We start from the raw sequence: 20,630 nt of genomic DNA, 5'->3' as shown, positions 1-20,630 counted from the left end.
AGAGAGTAGTATATGTTCAAGTTAGAACCCATGCTTCATCAGAACAGAAAGAAAAACAGGGAAAACATAGAAACAAATAAGAGAGACACGTGTTCAAAGGAGAACACAGATTTGAAGAGCAACCCAAGCTTATAACTTAAAAAGTAAACATGTACCCACCTATTTTTTAAAGCGATACAAGAGTCCCTATTTAACATTTCATTTCATGAACTATATTTGGTAATGTTGGATTCCTTCATTGTACAAAAGTCACAAACATATACTCACGAAATTGGTGTCATTATCATCTCAAGGATAATAATTACAGAAACCAAGAAGGATACAATTTAATAATATACAGAGAATTATGACATTATGACCACTTTTATAAAAATTTTATATTCAACAAAGAAGTGTTTAATTTCTTTAGAATGTTCATATGGTACATACATTCATTCATCTTAAACCATATGAACTGTTTTAGAGACTATAGTGTTTTTAAAAATAAATTTCAACAATTATCAAAGTACTTTTGCTGCATCCTAAGAAATGGTTGGAGTTTCAGTTAAACTCAATTTACCATTTAACTAAGAGTCCCCTATGTATTAAATGGAACAGCCTACGGCAAGGACACTGATGCATAAGCTATGGGAAAATGTGGCCCAAAAGCCTCTCATGAGTGGACAATTATATTGCTTGCTCTCAACAGTTATTTCTTTTAAGAAATATAGCACTTATAAACCACAAATCTTTAATATAGTGAACATAGCATCAACCACAAAGTTGAAAGAGAGGTCAGAAATCATAAAGTTTAAGTTATTGCTTCTGGCATCCTAGCGGACTAAGTAACCTGAACAACCCTTTCAATGGGGGAAAAAAACAACAAAACTCCAGGATAAAATATTTTAAATATTTTAGCTGCATCTAAGAGTTTAAAAATTGGTAAAGAATCATACAAAGGTCAATAAAATAAATGTAAGCTGGCACCCTAGGGGACATAAACTGAGAGATGGGTTTCCATTTGATGACACTTGACAAAAAGGCAAATTTGAACTTTGGTTTTCAGAACCTCTCAAGGCACAAAGGAGAATAAGCAAAGCCCGGAAGTCAGTCGAGTTGGGGTGTCTAATTGGAAATGCACTTAACATAAAAGCTTGTGTAAACATAGAACTAAACATTCAAAATAATATATTAGAAGCAAGTCTCCCTCCATCTTTCCCTCTCTCCATAATAATGCCATGCAAAGGAGTCCATTGGAAAAATGACAAAACTCAAAATGCAATAAAGTATCATATTATGAAATCCAGCAAAAGTATCAGGCAGTGAAGTCAGACTTGCAGGAAAGAGAACAAAGTAATTAAATATGATAAAAATAAAATATAAAAATTTGGAGATGTCTAAAAAGCCCATATTGAGCTTGAAGTATTAAAATATGTAATACTGGATATTAAGAATTTCATAGGTGAAGGAAATATGTTAAGTAAAATTTAATATCAATTTTTAATTAAAAACTAATTTAAAAAAAGTAAGAGGTCACTTTCTTAGTTTAATAAAAGGTAGCTTCACAGTGAAAATCACATCACAATTAATATAAAAATATGAAAAATGTTCCCTTTAAGTTCAGGAGCATGACATGATTTATATTTAACATGATACTGAAGTTCAAAACCTGTATAATAAATCAAGAAAAATAAATGATTGGAAAGGGGAAAAAAAGATTGAATTTTTTTCAGATAATACAGAGTTTGAAAAGTTCACCATCACAGATAATTTATTATACATAAATATTTTAAGTTTCTTGATTAGTAATATATACAAATAAAACCAATTGAATTTCTAATAATTAGTAGCAAGCAGGTGGAAAGTTTAAGCTTTTCAGTTTTTAATTTTATCTTTCGGGTAGCATTACACCTATCACAGTTAAATATTAAACATTAATGGAGCAGAGATCCCTGTTACCAATGCCTAGTTCCTTGGTCAAACATTGTCAGTCCTGTAGCCAACTCACTATATGTTCCTTCTTAATCATAATAGTACTTCCTTCCCCCCTGTTAATACTATTCTACTTTGAGGGATAATAATGTCTTTCCTTTCACTAGTAGTTTTACCATATGTTGGAATGAGTCCACAATATAATTTAGCTTTGCCCATTTTTCATCTTCAATATAAATAATCATATTTAATATAATTTTGTCTTGCATGTTTTGTCAAAATATCAATATGAAAAAGCAACAGGTCAATGGAAAAACTTGGCAAATACCTAAGTAGTGATATTGCAGAAGATACCCAAATAATGGTTAAATAAATGGTCTTATTATTAATCACGAAAATACAATTTGAAGCCATAGTGAGATGCCATTTTACTGCCAACATATTGGAAAAATTTAAAATAGCTAGCATATGTTGGGATGCAAAGAAGCTAGAAACATTATTTATGTGGTAACAGTCAAAACCTAGAAAAAGATCAAACATTCATCAGAAGTAAAATCACTGTCACTGTCACTGTCTGTATCCTCCCATTGTTCATTGAATTGCTCGAGTGGGCCCAAAAACGTCTCCATTGTGACAATTGTTACTGTGTTTGCATATCAAATACATCACAGGTAGTTTGCCAGGCTTTGCCGTGTGGGTGAGGTACTCTCTAGCTTGCTGGGCTCTCTGAGCGGGGCAGAGGAATCAAACTCGGGTCAGCCGTGTTGGCTACTTGCAAGGCAAACACCCTATCTGCTGTGCTATCGCTCCAGCCCAAGAAGTAAAATAAGTCACAAATAATACATGAATCACATATAAACATTACATAAGACTATATAAATACTATGAGTTTGATTCATCATAATTGCAAATTGGAGTGAATAAAAGAATTACATTTCTGGACCTCAGATTTCTTCTTTATCAAATTAGTGGTTTTCCAATCAGAGGAATTCATATTATCCCTTACACATGACTGAAAAAGAAAAACCCTCTTAGAGAAAATTATTAGTTCTAAAGGAAGTCATCATTTAGTAAAGGAAAAATCAGAAGCTCTTACACAGCACTGAGATCATTTCATTTTTATGATTTTTTCACTTAACTTCCTTCAATTAATGGGATATTTTTGTCTGCTGAAGGAGGCAATGCACGTGTTGCAAGCGTTATGACCAGGCAAAATGATTGGCCAATGTGGGTCAAAAGTGTGACTAGTCACGTGCTTTTACCAAGAACTATAAATCATTGGGAAGGACCGGTGAGGAAGTGCCTTGAGTCTGGAGGGAAAACAGAAGCTGAAAGCTGAACCAACAGACGTGCTGATGAGAGCAAGGGTTTGAGGGGCAATTGAGTGACACACAAAGAATGTAAGTCCCAAATAAAATTTGTGTAGATGTATGTTAAAGCAGATGGAAAGAGGGGCCTCAAAGTCTGAGGAAGGCGATCCGGCTATTTCTACTAGGATGTCCTTATACTCACAGAACAGCACTGCCCCTCTTGAAGACTTTCAAAACAAAATCAACCAAATCCACTCGAGAAGTTAGGACAGGGAGGAGAAATCGATTTTCTTAGAAATTGAAAATATTTCCAATTACTTTCCCGTTTTTGAGCAATTGATTACATAACCCAGTAACGGAAGGGGAGACACAAGGATGACGCAATGATGTGGAAATTCGGTTTCAAACATAGCAACACGGAAGTAACAGTAAAGTGTCTGAGATGACTCGCCTTCATGACGTATTTTTAATGAAAAATCCACAACTGGACAGGTCAATTTGATTGTGTCTATAGGAGACAGGGACCTCTGTATTTCTTTACTCTGGGGAGACCCAAATTGTGTTTCTCGGCTGCTGCCAGGGCACACTTTATTGGTTTACATCTACAATCAGCTTTGTCCCCCTCATCATCGTGACAGCAGCTGGTTTTACTCCCTTGGGCTTTCTGTTTCTCACTCCTGGAGCCAAGCAAAATTTCAAGCTCATTTCTCGAGTGTATTTGAGAATTCATGATGGGTGGATCAAATGATTCAAAACCCTTGTTCTCAATTTTATTAAGTGTAATAATTTTTAACTAGGTAGTATACACATGGGTTGGAGCAATAGCACAGCGTGTAGGGTGTTTGCATTGCAAGCAGCCTACCTGGGTTCGATTCCTCTGCCCCTCTCAGAGAGTCGGGCAAGCTACCAAGAGTACCTCGACCACATGGCAAAGCCTGGCAAGCTACCCGGGATGTATTCGATATGCCAAAAACAGTAACAACAAGTCTCACAATTTGTTGTGAGATGTTACTGGTGCCTGCTTGAGCAAATCAATGAACAACAGGAGGACAGTGCTACAGTGCTACAGTATAAACATATGGTTCCAACTGAAAATATTTGCTCAATTTTTTTTTTTTAAAAATGTCTTTGGATGTTTTCAAGACTTTGGAAAATCCTTGAGTAAACAAACCTGTTTTTTTGTTTTTGTTTTTGCTTTTTGGGTCACACCCAACAATGCTCAGGGGTTACTCCTGGCTCTGCACTCAGGAATTACTCCTGGCAGTGCTGGGAAGACCATATGGAATGCCAGGGATCGAACCCAGGTCGACTACGTGCAAGGCAAACACCCTACTCGCTGTACTATTGCTCCGGCCCCTAAACCTGTTTTTACTGAGTGATTCAGACTCCTTCATCAGACCCAGTGATGTATCAATTCTAATTTACTATTATCCGTATCCTAGACAGTCAATAAAGACATAGAAATGCAGTATCTTCATCTTTGAAATAAAACACTGGAAGAGAAAAGCTAATTTTTAAGTCGGAAATGATTTAATATCTAGTTTCAGGAGAGTTGACTTTGTTTCCCTCTCAGAAAAAAAAGGAAAGCAAATAGAACAGGTTTTTGTTTTAAGCTGAGCAAGGAATCTGGATTGAGCCAGACCCGACAGGAAGCTCTGACGCACCAAAGTGTAGTTTCACAGTCTGTCATAGACATTCCCTTGTGACTGCTCCCAGGAGAGCAGAGGTACGGTCCCTATTAAGTGGTCCCCATTAAGATGGGGACAGCAGATATCTCCCAGCCAAGATGATGACAATTTTCTAGAGAGGGGACCAGCTATGAATGTTGTCAGCCTAAACAAACAGCAGTTAAGCAACAAGGCTGATAGCTAGGTAAAGAGCTGGTATGACACCAAGAAACATTTTCCAGAAATATTTTCAGTCTTTATTAGATCATAAAATTGATATAATAGAAGTTGCCAAGTTTGAGTTCTCTGCAATATATTGCCTGATCCTACGCAAGCATATTTCAATTTACTAGAACAAAAGACACCAGGTGTTTAGAATAACTTGAGTTTAAATTGACACAGGATCTGTGCTTTTAGGGCATACCTACTAATACGATTCCACTGAGCAATAATACTTATAAAGGGAATCATGATGATTGTCAAGTGGAAGAAACTATGGCAATATAAGCTGCAACAATTTGAAATATTTGACAGACTAATGACGATTTCAGAACATTTCAAGACTTTTATATATAATCTTTGAAATATTACATTTACAAAATAAAAGTTAATCACATTTATCTGACCCAAAAGGGGCGGAATCTTCATAAAGGGAGATATTCCTCCTGAGAACTCTGAGCAAAAACATATAGCTTTTATAAATGTAAACAAAAAAATAAAAAACATCTTAAATAGCAGTACTGGTTACCCATCTCAAATCAGATGTTTTTAATGTTTTATGGTCATTTCTGGGCTGAAGCGATAGCACAGCGGGTAGGGCGTTTGCCTTGCAAGGGCCAGGTCGGCATATCCGAGTTCGATTCCTCTGCCCCTCTACAAGAGCCAGGCAAGCTCCGGAAAGTATCTCGCCCACACAGAGAAACCTGGCAAGCTACCCGTGATGTATTCCATATGCCAAACACAGTAACAAGTCTCACAATGTTACTGGGCCCTCTCGAGCAAATTGATGAGCAATGGGAGGACAGTAACAGTCATTTCTAAGTGGAAGAGGGCACTGATTATTATAATTTGTGATTATTAGTATAGAGACCAAGTAAGCTCTTGAGCTGCAGTTAAGGCTTCACATGCTTCTGAATCTTTACTTCTACCAACATTTCCTTCCTCATTTAAATGAACATAGCCGTTCTTCTATACCAACTAATGTAGAGTCTGGAAGCTTTGCACTCCTGCTGTCTGATGAGGCACCAAATTTTGCTCCACTACTCTGGTTTCACGTCCATTCATTATTGAAAATAGTATTCTTTTCATTGCAAGGGGGAAATGGAGGGTATTAATATTTGTTGAGAAGCTTTTAGAAAACAGGAATTTGCATATGTTTTAATGCGGTAGTAAATTTTTAGATTCATGCTCTTTGAAAATAACTATCAAGCATTCTTTTTCTGCAGCTAAAACTGAGTTCAAAGAAGCTAAATGACTTGCTGTCTCACCAATAAGAAGTGAGTGGACAGGTATTTATGCCCAAAAATTGTTTTTGAAAAATCGATGCCCTTTCTAAACTCTACCAGTAGGTCTTGAAGTTTGATTCCTACATCGGCAGCATCAACATTATTTCAGAATTTGTTGAAATACAAATTACTCTTCTTCCAGAGCTATCGTTAGAGTTGTGCAAGAAATCTGTATTTTAACAAGGACTTCAGATAATTCTGGTCCATGTTAAAATTTGAGAACATCTGTTTTACACTGTATTTTTTTTCCAGTAAAGCAAATCTTTGATACTTTCTCCTCCTAGATTCAAAGGCCTGTGGACACCAAAGGTTTTCCTGAAATTTAAACACTATTTCTGTTAACAAGTATATTCAACATTCTGCTTCCTTTTCTTTTACCTGAGGCTAATAAGTAGGTCTGTTTCTTAGACAACATCCTGAGTCAACACACAGTGAGAGACATAATGCACAATTTTCACTTAATGCTTATTTATGAATTCATTCACTTAAAGATTCTTCTGTACAACAAATATTACTGAAAACACTTTATTTGCCAAGTATAATGTTAGGCAGATTCATGCTCAATCACCAATATGTTCATGTCCAAATTCCCAGGAACTTTGGAACTTTTTTTTAACATGACAAAGATTATAGATAGAATTAAGGTTGCTCAGCTGACCTTAAATAACAAGATTATTCTGGACTATCTGGGTGTATCCACTGTAATCACCAGGATCCCTAGAAAAGAACAATGTGGGTATGAAGAGAGAACAAAAGAGACATTAGCGTGGGTAGGACTCAGCCTAATATGCTGGCCATCAAGAAGGATGAAGCAATCACTAGCCATGGAATACAAGCAGCCTCTCGAGCCTCTAGAAGGAACTCAGCCTTCTTAACCAGCACCTCAAAGCTACTACTCAGACTCATGTCAGGCTTTTGACCTCCAGATCTGTAAGATAACATATTTGGTTCTGTTGTATGCCATTAAATAATTTACTGGGATCATTTGTCACTGAAACCATTGGGAACTACATGGGTCTAAAGAGATAGTATAGCAGGTAGGGTACCAGTTTGCATGTGGCTTACATGGGTTGAATTCCTGGTAGCCTATATGGTCCCCTAACCCCTGCAAGGAGTGATCCCTGAGCACAGATCCAGAAATAAGTCCTGATTGAGCACAGTTGAATGTGTCTCGCCCTTACCTTCCAAAATAAGGAAATGACTATGGGTACACGGTCACTGCATAAGTGGTACTGAGCAAGAAAGGCTCAGCTAAGAAACATATTTACAGTCTAGTTAGAGAGAAAACAAAAATACTACATAGAGCTGACAGACACATTTTATGCTAGGGATATTTGTCTGGAAGGGGAATATGAGCTCAGGCATAAAAGATAAATAGGAGATAAAAACATAAAGTAGGGATTGGGAAGTTTATTTGTGGAAGTATATGAGCAAAGAGTTAGAAGTAAAATAATCTGTGAAGGAATAGCTGATGACAGGCAGGGTGATAGTACAGTGGGTTGGGCATTGTTTTCATTGCAGGTGGCCCACCCAGGGTTTTTTGTTTGTTTGTTTTGTTTTGTTGATTTTTGGGTAATACCTGGTGATGCTCAGGGGTTACTCCTGGCTTGGCACTCAGGATTTATTCCTTGCAGTGCTTGGGGGACCATATAGGATGCCAGGGATCGAACCCGGGTCATCTGTGTACAAGGCAAATGCCATACTCGCTGTACTCTTGCTCCAGCTCCTCACCCAGGTTGATCCCCTGCACTCCATATGGTCCACTAATCCTGCCAGGAATCATCCCTCAGCACAGAACCAGGAGTAAACATGAGCACTTCCAGGTGTGGCCAAAAAAATAAGAGAGAGAGAGAGAGAGAGAAAAGAAACAGCCAATGGCTTTGAACACCTCAGTTTCTAAGTTAGGTATACATCAGATGGTCTCTACTGTCATCCTGAAAGAACACCCAAATGATTATAGAAATTTTTAATTTAGATTTCTGTACCATTAACTCAATAATTCAAGTGGTAAATTATTTAATAGATTCAATTTTTCTCCCTACTTCTTTTATAACTTCATCTATTCATTTTGGGGTTTCATATATTTGTGAAAGAGTTAGGGAGGGAGAAAAGAAACTTAAAAAATTTTTTTTCTATGGTACTAAGGTTTGAACCTAGAAACTGCAAAGCATGTGCTCTACAACTGAGCCACATAGCTGGCCTTTTAAAATTTATTGCTGGTTCCAGAGAGACAAGAATTGCATGCTTGATCCCTCGTGTCACATGCCCTCCTGAGCACTGAGCCAGGAGTATCACCCAAAACAAACAACAAAAAAAAACTAACTTTGATTTCAATTAATGAGATTCGCGATGAGAACTGAGGATAGACAAAGAATAAGAAAACCTGAAACTTATAGATTCTGCATTGTATTTCCAAGAAGCATGAAAGTAATTTTAAAATAAGTTATCGATTTGCTTCTCGAGTTGTAGCACTTCTAGTTCATCAAAATTTTGTGGTACTCTAGAGAAATATTCCACCAAACATTAACCAACTGAATAAGAACAATACAGGCTATCCGTGGGTTACTCAAACGATGATGACATTATTCAGAATAAATCCTTCCATTAAGTATGAAAGATGCTCTCTTACTGTAGGTACTACCAAATGTTTTCTTTTGTGATGCCTAGTATCAACCTCAGGACCTTCCACATGCAAGAGAAGTGTTCTACCACTGAGCTACATCTCAGGGCCCAATGAAGAAGTATATAAAGTGTCAGAAAGTAAATTGGCAGTGGACAAACCTAAGTGGTGCTAAGGGAGGTGGGGGTAGACACTCCATACAGCAATTCTTGGCCAGCCAATCAGGCTGGACAGTTCCATGCTGGGGCCCTAGGATGGCGTATGGTCAGGCTCTGCAGTGCCATGGCTCACCTGGAACACAGCAGCGCAGGAGGGACTATGTGGCTCTGAAGGTCAAATTAGGGTCTCTTGTACTATTCCCTGGCTCCAGGAAAGAAATATTTTTAACTTTGCATGACATATGATTTCTGTTGCGACTACTAAAGCTGTCGTTGACTCAATAGCAGCCATACAGAATATAGTATAATAAAAGTATATTTGCAGATTGTTGATGGGACAGCAGTTTGCCAATCCCCATCCTAGAAAAGTTTTTCTTCCTGCTTTTGAAAAATTTGAAAAATGATATTGTGCAACAACATGTTTTCCATTAATTATCACCAGAAAGCTATCTCATAAAACTATCCAGTCCTATCACACAGCTACATGGGAAACAAATTAAGAAAAATGCCTAGATTTTCATTTTCATTAGTAATCAAGGGTTTTAATGAGAAATACATAAAAACTATAAAACCCAGCTCCTGGAAGCGTGCGGCCATTCTTACTTTGGACAACCTGGCAGGCTACCGAATGTAACCTGCCCACACAGCAGAGTCTGGCAAACTCCCCGTGGCGTACCCAATGTGCTAAATACCAATAACAATGATGGGTCTCATTCTCCTAACCCTGAAAGAGTCTTGAATATGGCACTTTAAAATCTCAGGGCTAGGACGAAGGAGATGTTACTGGTGCCTGCTCGAGACAATCAACGAACAACAGTATGATCATGATCGTGAACGAGAAATAAGAAGCAAACTATATTTTCTATGATCCCAAATTAATTACAGTTTGGAAAAGGCAAAAGCGTAGAGGAAAATGAAAAGATCAGTGTTTGCCATTAGTGGTGGTGGGAGATGAATAAACAGAACAGAGAAAATGTTTAAGGTAGTTCAACTCTTCTGTAGAATACTATAATGTCATTATGCACTTGCCTAAGTCATTGTATGCAAAACACCAAAAGTGTACCCTAAGACAAAATAAAAATGTAGGTTCATCCTTTTTCTTAAAAACCATTGAGGTATCAAGGTTTCCAATAGCATGACTATTATTGTTTTATGTTTGCAATTCTACAGTATCACACCCACCTCCAGTGTTAGTAACCCCCTTCCCGTCCCGCTGTTCCTTGGTCCTCCCAACACACTTACTCCTTGGCAGCTTCAGTTCTCTGTTCTGTTGGCAACATCTCAGGGGGTGTTTCCATTGTGCACTGTGTGGTCCTGACTGTGTTTCTTAATACTGACTTCACAAAAGTGTAATTCTGGTGCGCAGTGTTAAAGGGAGGTTATGGTCAGAGACATAGGGGGAGTCTATGTTATGTATGTGATTTTAAATTTTACTGCAAATCTGAAATTACTCCAAATAAAGGGAGTCTTTAAAAAAATGAAGATGAAAAACTGTATTAAAGAAGCAACTCAGGTCCTGAAAAAAAAAAAGACATTTCCACCTTAGCATTTATTTTGCGATGTGAGTGTGTGGGAAGAGAAGCTGCTTTCTCAAATGGCTTCTAAATGATTTTTTTTCCTAGCTACAGATTTTGAAAAGCATTTGAAACCGCTTCATAGCGTATTCTCCTGGATGACATCTTTCTTTTGATGCAAAGGCGTGACTGAAAAAAAAATTTTTTTAAACAGTTGCTGTCTCCAAGTCCGAGGACACTGGAGCGTCCTTGCTTTCAGCCTCTTGACCCTCTTTCACCTTATTTTTTTATGTCTTCCCGTACTTCTGCCTGATACAACATGCCAGCATCAGAGTGAATATGAAAAATATATTTTATTCTCTGTTGCGATCTATTTTGAAGTAGAAAAATATTCTAGACTTAATTTGTGTCTGAGGTATGATTTCTATTCCATATTCCAATTACAACTTCTTCTGCTTGGTTTTCTTTTCCTTTTAATAAAACAAATACCAAAGTTTCAAACATGGGATTGTTTTAAGTAGAGATGTCAATGCTAAAAATTCGGTTAAGTTCTCAATAATTAAAATTAAAGAAAATAAACAGTCTCCTGGTGTTTAACTGCAATACCCACAGCAGACCGAAAGGAATGTCATCTCTACCATGCTCTTTCTTGATGTTTCACCAAGCTGTATAATATAATTTTAATTTCCCAAGCCTTATTAATAATGCAGAGCTTCATATTTGTATATAAATTTACTTCTGGAGAGTTCAAATCTCCTTCAAAACATTTTCTCCAATCATACTAGTATTCTACTTGGGAGACCCTAGCACAGAGATGAAAAAGCCTGAACAGGATCTGATCGTCATCCTGAACTAAGGAAAGGAGGCAGGAATCTGGGGATATGATAATAACCAGCAGATTCCTGGTATTATAGCAAAGGTGAAAGAGCTGCACAGAGAAATTCAGTGGGCCAGAGAGCTAGTTCTGGGGGTAGATTGCTTGCCTTACATCTTACATGCAGCCGACTGTACTTCAATCCTGGCTCTGCCAAGCAACATTAGGAGTGAGTCCTGAGCACAGATCCAGGAAGTAATGAAGGGGTTTCAGAGATATGCAGAGATTCCCGCGAGTATTCTAAATATACAATATGGAAGGAAACTAACTTCAGACAGGGAAGGTACTTTTTAGAGTAATTGTCTGTGTTTTTTTTTTCACTTGTCTGCCAGTGCTTCCTTAACACAAATTGGATCACTTAAATAACACAAATTTATCCACTCACAGTTGTGACAGCCCGAAGTCAAAGATCAATAAGTTAGCAGGGGAGACTGCTCCTGAGGCACTTTCCCTGACTTGCAGGTGGCCACTTTCTATATCTCTGGTGTCTCTTCCTCATCTTTTAGAACATAATCATATTCGGTTATTGTTCCACCTTTATTACCTCATTTAATTTTTGTTGCCTTATTAAATGTCCTATCTTCAGGTATAGAAAAATTGGGTATTAGTTTCTACATGTGAAGTGGGGTAAGTGAGTATATAAATTGAGAACATATGAATGAGACCATAAGTCACTAATTAAGACTGTAATTGAGACCTTAAGTCACTTGTTTTCATATGTCTTAGAAGTAAATCACCAAATGCTTTTGTTCTGGTATAGTTTCAAGGGTGTTACAGTGCAGTGTCTTAGAAGATACATGATATATATATCCCTGAGAAGCAAAGGAGAAGAATGTGAGCTGCCCAATACCAAAGACCTAGATTCACCAAACATAAGATCCTATTGTGTAGCCTACAGTATGCATAGGGGTCATCTTGTCCTCTTCACATTGATCTATGAGTATTTTGACTCATGGAACCACGGTGGTGAACACTCTGTAGGGTCTTGTATCATCAACATTCATGACATTATGGCAGCTAATTTTTTTAACTTGCAAGTAAAGCAAACACTCAAACTGTTCATAGATCTTCAAAAGAACCATCCAAGAGACAATTATGTCTTCCATTAGACCAGAAAAAGTGCATGGCCCTATAAGTCAGTATATAAAAACTTGTAAGTTATGGGGCATAAGGAAAATGAATCAGAATGATATTGCTACAATGTTAGAAAAATTTAGCCCGGGGTTATATGCTGCTTGAGTCTCATCTATGCAAAGCAAAAAAGCAAGTCTTGAAAGGATCAACAAAGTTCAAAGTAACTTAGAAGAAATATCAAGGTATCTTAATTAATACAGTAACATTTGTCATATCTGGCAGTCAATAAAACAGATGTTTGGACTTCCAAAGAAGTAGGAGATTTTTACCCATAATAAAAGTAAGGCATATAAATAGGAAATGCTCAAGAAATTACGAAAGGGGTTGGAGTGATACCACAGCAGGTAAGGCATTTGCCTTGCACATATCCAACCCGGGTTCGATTCCCAGCATCCCATATGGTTCCCCAAGCACCACCAGGAGTAATTCCTGAGTGCAGAGCCTAGAGTTAACCCCTGTGCATCATCAGGTGTGCCACAAAATGCAAAAAATAAAAAATTACCAAAAAATCTTCTAATTACTTGATTAGCAGATAAGGACTTTACAGTTTAAAACCATATTTTGGGGGTGGAAAGATTGAGCATCCTAAAAAGAGATAAAAACAACAAATTAAAATTATAATACCTGAAATGTAAAAGGCACTATATAAAATAACAATCAGCTGCTATAGAAAAGAAAAAATAGTGCATGTGAAGACATGCCAATAGGAACTTCCAAAAAGATTGGTGGAAAAACTTTTACAAAGACCATCCCTGAGCTACAAGACATCAGGAATATGTATATGATTGAAGTACTCAAAAGAAAGAGGTGAACACATGGTGATTCACTAATAAAAAAAATTTAAAAAAAAGAAGAAGAGGTGCAGTTGGGCTGGAGAGATAGTATAGAGGGTAGGGTGCCTGCCTTGCATGCAAGTGACCCAGGTTCTATCCCTGGCACCAGATGTGGTTCCCAGAGCAACACTAAGAGTGATCTCTGAGCAAAGAGCCATGGATAAGCCCTGGGCAAAGATGATGTAATTCAACCTTCCCAAAAAGTGGAGGATAGATAGATAGATAGATAGATAGATAGATAGATAGATAGATAGATAGATAGATGGGCTGGTACCATAACACAGCTGGTAGGGCATTTGCCATGCATGCGGCCAACCTGAGTTCAATTCCTCCTCCCCTCTCAGAGAGCCCGACAAGCTACCAAGAGTATCTTGCCCACACAGCAAAGCCTGGCAAGCTCCCTGTGATGTATTCAATATGCCAAAAACAGTAATAAGTCTCACGATTTGTTGTGAGTTGTTAGGGTGCCCGTTTGAGCAAATCAATGAACAATGGGAGGACAGTGCTACAGTGCTATATGTGTGTGTATCTGTGTGTGTGTATTCAAAGAACCAATAGCCAAAAATGATCTAAATTTAATGAAAATAATAAACCTAAGACCCACAAAGTTTAACAACCTATACACATGAGAATAGTAATCAACTTGTTTAAAACTAGTGCTTTTCACATTCAAAAGAACAAAAGCAACCAGTGTTGGCTTGGATGTGGGGAGAAAGGGGTGCTCCTTCATTGTTGGTGGGAATGCCAACTGGTCCAACCTTTTTGGAAAACAATATGGGCATTCCTTCAAAAACTAGAAATTGAGCTTCCATATAAGCCTGCAATACCACTTCTGGGAATATATCCCAAGGGTGCAAAAAAGTACAGTAGAAATGACACCTGCACCTGTATATTTATTGCAGCACTGTTCATAATAGCCAGAATCTAGAAACAACCTGAGTACCTGAGAACAGACAGCTGTTTAAAGAAACTTTGGTGCATCTACACAATGGAATACTATACAACTGTTAGGAAAGTTGAATTCATGAAATTTGCTTATAAGTGAATGATCATGGAGAGTATCATGCTTAGTGAAATGACTCAGAAAGAGAGGGACATAGAATAACTGCACTCATTTGTGGGATATAAAATAACATAAGACTGACACCCAAGGACAGTAGACACAAGGGCCAGGAATATTGCTCCATAGTTGGAAGCCTGCCTCATGAGCTGAGGGGAGAAGGCAGCTGAAGAAGAGAAAGGATCACTGAGTCAATGATAGTTGGAGGGATTGTTCATGATGGGAGATGTGTGCTGAAAGTAGATAAAGAAACAAACGTGATAGACTCTCAGTATCTATATTGCAAACCATAATGCCCAGTATAATGCTCAGCAGTAGCCTCTGAGCAGAGAGAGAGAGTATGGGGAAAATTGTCTGCCATAAAGGCAGGGGGAGAGTTTTAAAGGGGAGGAATACTGGGTACAATGGTGTAGGAAAATGTGAACTGGTGAAGGGATGGGTGTTCGATCATTGCATGACTGAAAATCAAACATGAATGCTTTGTAATTGTATCTCATGGTGATTCAATTAAAAAAACAAATCCAAAGAAAACAAAAAAACAGTGCTTTGGTTAATCACTCAATGTCTCTCCTCAGCACTTCCTTGGGCCCTCTCCACCACTCCCAAGTCATTGTGTATAGTATATTATCACTATGATTTATCAAACCTTGGAAATCACAGATAAGCATAGGAGACTGGGAACTACTAGATACAGAAGTAAAATGAAAAAGAACAATCTCACAAAGAACTAGAGACAAAAATACAAAACAGGACTTGTGAGATAGTTTATGGTTTCAGGCCCTTGCTGGCAGGCAGCTGAAGTGGGTTTTATCTCCAACATCACATGGTTCTCTGACTACTACTAGGAGTGATCTCAAAAACAGAGCAGTAGCCTCTGAGCACAGATGTGGACCAACACCCCTCAAAAAAAGACAAAATAGATAGAGGAGAAAACAATAAAAAGAAGAATTACAGCCAACTTTGCATTCAATGCAAGTGAAAACACCAGAGTACCATCTTTAAAGAATAGGTTAAAATACACACACACACACACACACACACGCGCGCGTGCACACACACACACACACCCCTTTATAAGCATAGGAAAAACTTTCAAAAAATGTGAAGTATTTTTTCATTCAAAAACTGAGATAAATATTTACCAAAGGCAAAGAACATTGGTGGTGGGATTGGTGGTGGAGCATTGTATGCCTGAAACAACTCTTTTATGAAAAACTTTGTAAATCACTGTGTCTTAAGAAAAACAAAAAACATTTGAAATAAAAACTAAAATAAATGATAGTTTGAACTGTAGCACTGTCCTCCCATTGTTCATTGATTTGCTCGAGCGGGCATCAGTAACGTCTCCATTGTGAGATTTGTTACTGTTTTTGGCATATCGAACACTCCATGGGGAGCTTGTCAGGCTCTGCGGTACAAGCAGGATACTCTCGGTAGCTTGCCGGGCTCTCCAAGAGGGACGGAGGAATCAGACCCCGGGTCAGCCGTGTGCAAGGTAAACAAACACCCTATCTGTTGTACTATTGCTCCAGCCCCAAGAGAAAACCCTTTTGCTTTTTTGGGTCACACCCAGCAATGCTCAGAGGTTCTTCCTGGCTCTGCGCTCAGGGATTACTCCTGGAACACACAAAAGAATCCTTACCAATGGCTGTTTATTACAAAAGATGCTAAAATAATTCTTCAGTAGAATAAAAAAATGATGACAATCTGAATTTTAACTGAAAGATGACTGGCTGGCACTAGATTTAGCAATGCAAAGGCTTGAAATTATACCTCAATGTACTTTAAAAGATACACTTAGTTTAATGCCAAATTAATAATTCAGGGTATGGTTAATAGCATATAGTAGTCCCTTCTTATCTGCAAGGGCCAATGGGAATACATTCAGTGGATGCCAGGAAATGTGAATCTACATACATGCTATTTTTTCCTACAATGCTTACATATGATAGAAGGCAATTTATAAATTGGGCACAGTAAAAATTTAACAATTAATAATTAGAATAATTCTAGCAATTCTAATAATATACTTGTGAATGTGCTAGCACTCATGAAGTCTCTCAACATATTATCTATAAAATTTTCAAACTGCAGTTGACTGGGTAACTGAAACCCCATGAAGTAAAGCCATGGATAAGCATGGAGAGCTACTGTAAATAGCAGTAAAATGAATGATAACTATAGCAAAGAACTGAAAGTGTAAGGAAACAGTCAGAAGGATCTGATACCACAGGTAAAGTACTATGAAGTTAACTTGAGGACTAGAAGATAAAGATATATCCTAGAAATCCTCAAAGGAATTACTTAAAAAAATTATTGTCAACAAAGTATAACTAAATCATAAAATGTTCTCATGACAAATGTCAGGAGAGAAAAAGGAAAGAAGTACTTGATGTTTTTATTAGATTCAAATGGTCAGAAAGTAGATTGAAACGCACCCTTGTCAATAATCACATCACATATAAGTGATCTAAATGGCCTAATAAAAGGTAGAAGCTGGGGTCAGAGAGATAGTACAACGGGAAGGCATTTGCCACACAGATAATAGCACTACATATTATCCCCTGAGCACAAAGCCAAGAATAAGCCCTGAGCACAGCCAACTATGGCCATAGTCAGATTAAATAATATGAAAGAGAAGATCCAACATAGGCCAGATCAAGAAAAAAAAACACTTTGAATATAAAGATGAAAAATAAAAGAATGTGGGATGTACTATCACATTAATACTAATCTAAGGAAAACCTTAGTAGCTATACTGATATTAGAAAAAGTAGATTTCAGGACTGAAAGAAAGTACTATTTAGGAGCAATAGCACAGCAGATAGGGCGTTTGCCTTGCATGCAGCTGACCCGGGTTCGATTCCTCCATCTCTCTCAGAGAGCATAGCAAGCTACCGAGAGTATCAGACTTGCACAGCAAAGCCTGGCAAGCTCCCTGTGGTGTATTCAATATGCAAAAAACAGTGACAACAAGTCTCACAATGGAGACATTACTGGTACCCATTCCAGCAAATCTATGAACAATGGGAGGATAATGCAGTGCTTGTTTAACTGTTGGCTGTGATTCTACATGGTGTCCTGTAACTAAGGGTAGAGGGTTTTTTGTTTGTTTGTTTGTTTGTTTGCTTGTTTGTTTGCTTTTTGGGTCACACCTGGCCATACTCAGGTGTTAAATCCTGGCTCTGCATTCAGGAATTTCTCCTGCTGTTGCTCAGGGGACCATATGGGAAGCCAGGAATCAAACCCAGGTCAGTTGTATGCAAGCCAAATGCCCTACCCACTGTACTATCACTCTGACCCTAGAGGTTATCTTTAAATTAATTTATTTAAAATTTATTCTCAGTAAATGATTTACATACTTGTTTTATGTAGCTATATACCTGGGTCTTGTAAAAAATTTCTTGGGCTGAACAAAAAAGAAAACCAGCTGGAGGGCCCCACAGCTCCCAGAGAATGCTCCAGGTCCCAAACAGAGCCGATATCACCAGGAGGTCCCAGATGGGGTAGGTGCTGTGGTCCCGCCTTCTCCAGATGGAACCCTGGTGACCATGAGCTCCTACAAGCATAACTCTGGCATACAGATACCAGGACATTTTTTCTGAACCGTGCGGCCGCTTACATGGCCGTGCGACATCTCCTTATATACAAAGTGATCAACGGAAAGTAAATCATCCAACATTTCTCCCTGAAAATCAGGCTTAACTCTTTTACAAACCACAACACCCAAAAGGAGAGAGAGAACAAAGGGGAATGCCCTGCCACAGAGGCAGGGTGGGATGGGGGGAATGGGGGGTGGAAGGGATACTGGAATCCATGGTGGTGGGAAATGGGCACTGGTGGAGGGATGGGTATTTGAAAATAAATAAATAAATAATTTCTTGGGCCAAAAAAAATGTCACGGGTAGAAAAAGTTTCAGAAGCCCTGCTTTAGGGTAAATATGAAATGAGAGGCTAGTTTCAATAACAACTCCTGAATAACAAAATATGATGATTCAATCACTCTAAACTGAATTCTGGGGCCAGAGAGATAACTTAATGGGCTGAAGACATGTTTTGCTCTCAGAACATCTGGATTCCAATCCCAGCACTCTCCAGAAGAGAGAGTGCTCCCAAGCTCCTCCTCATCCCCAGCACTGCCAAACTCAGAGCCAGGAATAGTCCTTGAGCACCAATGGATATGCTCCCACCCCACCCCCCGACCCCAAATAATAACAACAAAAGCATAATCTGAGTTCCAGCCACTATCCATCATATTTCCTTTACTGATCATTATTTTCATCAGATTTGTGATAAAGAAAAAGGACAAGAAGTTTCGGAATTCTTGGATATCATTAGCAATCAATCTAGATTTTAATTTTCCACCCCTGAAAACTGTCAAACTGATTGACAACTCATGGGTAATGCCACCATACTTATGCATAGTGTAAAATATGACCATCACATTAATCAATTTTCTATAAAATTCGAATTTTAGGATTTATTCAAATACCAGTAATTGGGCATCTTGCAAAATTTAATAAACTGTTGACTAAAATAAAGTTCCCGGAACAACTCAATGGGAGATCTCTTGGTGAGTCAAGTTCTTTCTTGAAATCTGATAAGACATTTTTAAAAGTGTTCATGTTTCCATTTCTAGATTGGAAGGTAACCGAGAGGGAGAGAGGAAAACCTGTTCCAATGCTAGACAACAGATGGCAGATAAAAGATATTATCATATACCTTCAACCAGGCAGGATAAATTGTTCAAATATATTTGAGCAGCTGTTAAAGCAAATAGAGACACAGAAGAGGTAAAACAAATAAACCAAAGAATCTCAAATGATCCTATGGAGACGAATTAAAGAATTATGCAGTTTCAAAGCTATATATTTTCTGTAAAAATCTACCCATGTCTTGATTCTTAATTGTTCTTTTTAAACTTTTAATATATCCAAGAATTGTTAGCCTCTGTTCTAGTGTTCTGTATTTCTTAAGAACCATCAAAAAAAGGGGGCCAGAGCAATAGCACAGCGAGTAGGGCATTTGCCTTGCACGCGGCCGACCTGGGTTTGATCCCTGGCATCCCATATGGTCCCCCAAGCACCGCCAGGAGTAATTCCGGAGTGTAGAGCCAGGGGTGGCCCCTGAGCATTGCTGGGTGTGACCCAAAAAGGCAAAAAAAAAAGAAAAAGAGAAAAAGAAAACCCTGGAAAATACTCCAGCACATAAGTCACTTGCTTTGCATCTAGCTGACCTGAGTTTGACCACTGTGACCACATATGGTTGCTCAAGTAACTCCAGGAGTGACCCCTGAGAACAGAGCCAGGAGTAACACCGAACACTGCTGGCTTTGGCCCAAACACCTTACTCACTCCCACCCCACCCCCCCACTCACCACCCCCCTGACACACACACACAGTAGACTGCTAGGCAGAAGTAAAATTCAAGTTAACCAAGGTCAAGTCCATCTCTGGCTAGAGAATGGTTTCTTCTCAATATGGAGACACATATCTTAGTAGACTCATGCAACTGACAGCAGACTCTAAAGTTTGTTGTCACACAGAGCGACAGGGTAGTGTGCTGAGAAGAATAGTGATCCAGGAGTCAGGACATTGCTAGAGTAGTAACAGTCCTGGGACCCTGGAGTAGTCACTCAGCATCTCTTAGCAGAATGTCCTTTACACACGCAGGGGAAATACCTCCTGTTCTGTGTTTTCAAACACTTTTTGTGTGGATCAAATAAATCCTCCAAATTATATGAACAAAATCAAACAAAGCAAAGGAACAGACAATAACTGAGCAATTAATAATTCTAAATATTTGTAAGTTTATTGATATTTTATCAATTTGATATTTATTGCTCTTTTATCATGTTGTATTAATTATAATCTTATTATTAAAATTGTCCTACAAGGAAAACATTTTTAGTTTTCTTAAACTGATAAAAGGGTTGCTCTGGGTAAAAACCTAATTCATAGCATAATCATAGAGAATGTGCAAGAAAGACTTTTCCCAACAATTTGAGCTGCCCAGAAAGTGGAATAATCTGTTCTAAAGTAGTG

The sequence above is a fragment of the Sorex fumeus genome, unplaced genomic scaffold, assembly GCF_029834395.1.
Source record: "Sorex fumeus unplaced genomic scaffold, SorFum_2.1 ptg000086l, whole genome shotgun sequence".
Taxonomy (NCBI): Eukaryota; Metazoa; Chordata; class Mammalia; order Eulipotyphla; family Soricidae; genus Sorex; species Sorex fumeus.
The sequence above is the reverse complement of the archived record's forward strand: the minus strand, read 5'-3'. Positions refer to the sequence as shown.